Source organism: Euphorbia lathyris, chromosome 2, assembly GCF_963576675.1.
Source record: "Euphorbia lathyris chromosome 2, ddEupLath1.1, whole genome shotgun sequence".
NCBI lineage: Eukaryota > Viridiplantae > Streptophyta > Magnoliopsida > Malpighiales > Euphorbiaceae > Euphorbia > Euphorbia lathyris.
In genome coordinates this window covers 36,652,326-36,657,899 of record NC_088911.1, presented here as the reverse complement: position 1 = coordinate 36,657,899, position 5,574 = coordinate 36,652,326, and the positions used below count along the sequence as shown (strand labels likewise).

Below are 5,574 nucleotides of genomic sequence, written 5' to 3'. Positions count from 1 at the left end.
GTCATTTACACATTCTTCAATTAAATCAAGTTTCATACAAGCGAAATCCTCTATAGGATATTTCATCGCTTGATTCATATCAAACTCAATCTTATCATCGCCTATTCTTAAAACTACTTTCCCTTCCGACACATCAACTAGAGCACGTCCCGTGTTCATGAACGGTCTACCAAAGATTAGCGGACAGTTTACGTCATAAGCAAAATCTAAAATAACGAAATCGGTAGAAAAAATAAATTTGTCAACTTTAACTAAAACATCTTCAATTATACCGTATGGTCTTTTAGTGGTTTGATCCGCTAATTGCAAAACCATATTGGTACGTTTGATATCTTCTTCTAAGCCTAACTTATTAAAAATAGATAATGGCATCAAGTTAATGCTTGCTCCTAAATCACAGAGACAACTGGGAAATTCAATATCTCTCAATTTACACGGAATGGTAAAGCATCTGGGATCCTTGAGTTTTGTGGGCAAATTACTTGACACAATTGAACTACAATCTTCAGTTAGTGAAATGGATGAAATTCCTTCCCAACTGATTTTCTTTGAAATTAAATCTTTGAGGAATTTACCATAATTGGGAATTTGCGTAATCGCATCCATAAACGTTAAATTAATATGCAAATTCTTAAGTTTGTCTAAAAATGTTAAAAGTTGTTTGTCATAGTCCTTATTGCGGACTTTGTGTGGAAAAAGTGGTTTGGGTACAAAAGTTTTTGTACTAGAGTCAATTGGTGCATCTTTTTGTTTTAATGTATCTTCTTTGGGCGTCGGTAAATCAGTTCCAGGTAAGGTCGAATTTCCGGGCATTTCCGGGCCTAAGTAGTTTTTCCCTGAACGAAGAGTGATAGCCTTAACATGCTCTTTCGGATTTTCTTCCGTATGGCTTGGAAGACTTCCCTCTTTGCGGGATGGAATTGATTTAGCGAGTTGTCCAATTTGAATCTCCAAATTATGGATGCTAGATGATTGGTTTTTAATAAGCTGATCGAATTTATTCTCGATCCGTTTAAAACCATCGTCGTGATTACTTATTTTTCCGCTCATAGCATCAATAAATTTGTCGATTTTAGAAGATAAAGTGCTAATCGAATCTCTTGATTGATTTTGATAATTAGTAGTACGATTTTGATTAGCATTAGCATTATTATTATCTCTCCAGTTAAAGTTAGGATGATTTCTCCACCCAGGATTATATGTATTGGAGTAAGGGTTATTATTTTGGTTTTGCCCTTGGACAAAATTTACCTGTTCAATTTCACTCATACCTTCGTAATCCACATCTGTTTGGATTGGCTTACCATTAGAATCACACGGTGCCATAAACCTATCAATTTTGTGCGATAAGGCAGAAAATTGGGCTTGCAACATCGCTACTGGATCAAGATTCACTATACCTTTAACTGATGATGTTGTTGAGGATGATGGTTTCGCTGATGGTACGTGTCCACGTTCCGCGGGCCACATACAGCTGTTGATTGCCATTTCCTCCAAAATTTCTCTTGCTTGGGCAGATGTTTTCTTCATGAATAACCCTCCAGACATAGCGTCCAATGAACCTCTAGTTGTAGGATTTAGTCCATTGTAAAATGTTTGCATTAAAAGTTCGGCGGGCAATTGGTGGTGTGGGCATAAACATTGAAGTTCTTTAAAACGTTCCCAAGACTCATAAAGAGTTTCATTATCATTTTGAGAAAAAGATGTTAACTCTTTAATGACTCTTGCGGTTTTTGCTAAAGGAAAATTTTTTGATAAAAATGCTTGGGCTAATTGCTCCCAAGTCTCAATTGATGCGGCTGGCATAGAAGTTAACCATTCTTTGGCTCGATCCTTCAAAGTAAAAGGAAAAAGGCGAAGTTTGATTGCTTCTGCAGTTACATCAGTAATTTTAAAAGTGTCACAAATTTCTAAGAAATTTGTCAAATGGGTATTAGGATTTTCGTTAGGTAACCCGTAAAACGTTACATTATTTTGCAACATATTAAGCAATGCAGGCTTAATTTCAAAATGATGTGCATTAATTTGGGGTCTAACTATACTGTTTGTTACACCGGCCACTCTTGGCCTAGCGTAATCCATAAATGTGGCCATGACTTCTGGCTCGGTAATTCTAGTTTTTACTGGGGTTTTGTTTTTGTTTTTCTTTTCTTTCTTGTTCTTTTTAAGAGTTCTTTCAATTTCTGGGTCAATAGGATCTGGTGACGTGCCTGAACTTCGAGAACTACGCATGAACTTGAAATTTCGCACGAACCGAAACTACCTATAAAACAGAATTTGAAAAATAAATATGTTAGTAATTGAAAATAAATAAAATATAAAAGTTTGAATAAGTATGAATAAACCTAGATTCGTAATAAAACACGAAAAATTTAAAATTTTGTCAAAAATTTTGGCGTTCCCCGGCAACGGCGCCAAAAACTTGTTGAGCGATTTCTGCAAGTACACGGTATACGCTTGTAGTAATAAAAGATATCGATCCCACATGGAACGTTTTTCAACAAAAACTTATTTTGAATCGGTTAAATTTACTTTTTAGGTTTATAATATGGAAAAATCGTTTAATCGGTTTTGGTTTTGAAATTGCTAGAATAAGAATTAGATTAGAGTATGAAGATGTTAGAAAATATCTGATTTAAGAATGAATTTGCAAAACAGGAACGTTTTAGTACTTTAGAAAAGTAAACAAGTATATTTGTTTGCATTAAGCAAAGAAAACAACTTTAAACTTTGTACGAATTATAAAGATGAAATAAATGACGGAACCTCTAATTAATAGGCTTTGAACGCGACAAAACCCTTATCCAGGATAATTGCCCTTAACCAAATTAAAACTCTACCGAGATAATAATTTTCCTAAGTGTTCAACAAAGTTTCCTTGTAAAGATTTTGAATTAAACTACGTTTTAATGAAAACACCAGCAGTCACTTTAGTGGATTGGTTACCATAAGTGCTGCATAAAAATCTATCGAATAGAACAGACTTTATTAGATGAAATATAAATTGATACAAGTTTACAGAGAACATGGAGCATGGAAACATTCGACGGCGTGCAAGTGAACGGGTTGTCAATCCTTTCCTTGGGTTTCGTTAGAGTTTGTCAAGCTCAGGGGAGGATCCTCTACTCAATCTTCTCGTTGAATCTTCGTAATAGAGACTGGGTCGGTCTACTACCAAAATGTAAACTAAACTGGAACAATGTCTAAACGCTACTGAGTTTGTTATTATTTAGTAAACAATGTGTGTACATCATATTGCTTTTTACAGAATCGAAATCTAACTTCTGAATCACTTGACTCGGAATTTCTGCATAAATTCTATACTAATCTCTTTCTTCTACACATATCACACTATCCATCAACTCTTTATTTATAGATGTTGAAGAGTCTTGATTGAAGTGTCGTGTCCGTTGCGAAGGATCGTGTCCGTTGCGAAAGGACGTCTTTATCCACCCGAATGATCGCGTTTCGTCGAAAACGAAAGTGTGTAACTAGGCTTCTAAAATCTCCTGCTCGTACCGAGAATATTAAATTCTCTACCGAGAATGGGGGAGCAACAATTTGGTCTTCGGACGAAGGGAAAGAGGGCTGAGAAACGCGTGTCGCGACCGAGAATGTGGGGGTCGCGGTTGCGGCACGGAACGTTTTTCACCTCTCCGGCTTTCGTTCGTGTCCTCGACTTGGCGTTATTAATTTTCGTCATCTTCGACTCCTTTTGTAGGGTTTTTCTTCTATTTTTGAGCTCTTTTTACTCCTATTTGGATTTTACCAAATATTTATGTACCTTGCATGAAAGAAACATATTCGGGAGTAAAAGTATTCTAAATAGGTATAAATAGCATAAATTCGTAGCAATATTGATGTAATTACTAATTATATTTTAGATATATTTTGGGCTTAACATGGGTGGAGGCCGAAGCTGTCTCCTCTATAAATGCAGAGCGGATGGTCGAGTTTGTCAGGGATAATATCGTCGGAAGATTCGGGGTCCCCCACACGATTATCACTGACAATGGGACGAAGTTCAATTGTGAAGAGTTTAGAGCATTCTGCGAAAGTCAAGGCATTCAGAACAGGTTCGCCTCTGTTTACTACCCCCAATCCAACGGGATGACTGAAGTCACAAATTGAACAATCGTTAAAGGCATAAAAAAGAGAATGTGGGAGCATAACAAAAAGTGGGCAGATCAGCTAATGAATGTACTATGGGCATATAGAACCACTCCTCGGGCAGCCACATGTGAATCACTGTTCGCCCTCTCTTATGGCGTAGAAGTTGTGATCCCCATTGAGATTCAGGTCCCTAGCGACAGAGTCTTATTCTATTGTGAAGACAAGAATGACCAAAGGTTGAGGGAAAGTCTCCACCAACTGGAAGCAAAAACGGAGAAAGCGTATGTACGAATGGCCGCCTACAAACAGAGGATCGTAGCCTATCATGACAAACACGCCAAGCTCGTGGATCTAAACCCAGGAGATCTAGTGCTTCGGAAGGAGGACAAAATTCAATCCACATAGGGCAAAGGAAAGTTGGGAATCACCTGGATGGGGCCATACAAGATAGTCACCAAAATTGGACCCGCCACTTTCAAGATCCAGGATATGGAGGGGAACACATTGCCACGAACGTGGAATATTCAGAACCTGCGCAAATATTTCGCCAGAGAATAAAATGTAACCAAGGTCTTGAGTACTGTTTTTCCTTTAGTAAGGTTTTATCCCATGTGGTTTTTCTTATTAAAGGTTTTAATGAGGCTCACACATAAGACCAATTTGCTGTAATAAGGCGAATCGCCATTTAATAAAGAGAAATTTTCCATCTTGCAAATTCTTTCTTAAGTATTTTCTTGCAGCAATATAAATATTCCAGATTCAAAAAGGGGGAGGCAACAAACGCATTCCCATGGTAGAATAATGCCATCATGACATAACTACCTTCTCCTCAAAGATAGGAGAACAATAATCTCAGCGGCGGATCAATTTACCTCAAAGATAGGAAATAATTGATCACCGTCAGAGTTAAAACATTTCTCAGACGTGAGATCTTTACACTCTCAAATACTCTTCCCAAAGAAGAGTTTCAAGACCTGGCGGCGGATCGATTCACCTCAAAGATAGGAAGCAAATCGATCACCGCAGGCAGCTTAACTTCCCCAAAAGGAATAAAAGCTTCAAAGCCTTCAAAAAGGCTCACAAGGTACGGCTGGCCACCTGCCTTGAACCAACAAAATAAGTCCCAAAACCTAGAAATTTACTTGCTGAAAGATATAAAGCATAAGGTAAAGTTAATGGTTGAAAAAGGATTAATCAAAAAATAACAATTGTACTTAGTTACATTCACAAATAAACTAAACGTTTACAGCGGCATCCTCCTTAGCGTCTTTCTCTAAAGATGCACTCTCTAAAGGAACCTCATTCCCCGTGATAACCATTCCCGCCTGAGGAGCCGTACAATCAATCACCGCGTCATTGGCTTTGTCACCTGCCTCTTTGGATTCTTCGCTGAGATCATCCAATTCAAGGTCGACAACAGGCTTGCTCTCTTCCCCCGACCCATTCAGCTCCTTCCGAATT

At 37.8% G+C, this 5,574-nt stretch overlaps 1 non-coding gene across 1 annotated transcript; it reads left to right on the top strand.

Moving 5' to 3' along the window:
- Window positions 1-1,618: 1,618 nt before the first annotated feature.
- On the top strand, window positions 1,619-1,725 carry LOC136221223 (small nucleolar RNA R71). Its single transcript, XR_010685001.1, has one exon. It is a non-coding gene; the product is annotated as a small nucleolar RNA R71 (small nucleolar RNA).
- Window positions 1,726-5,574: the final 3,849 nt, after the last annotated feature.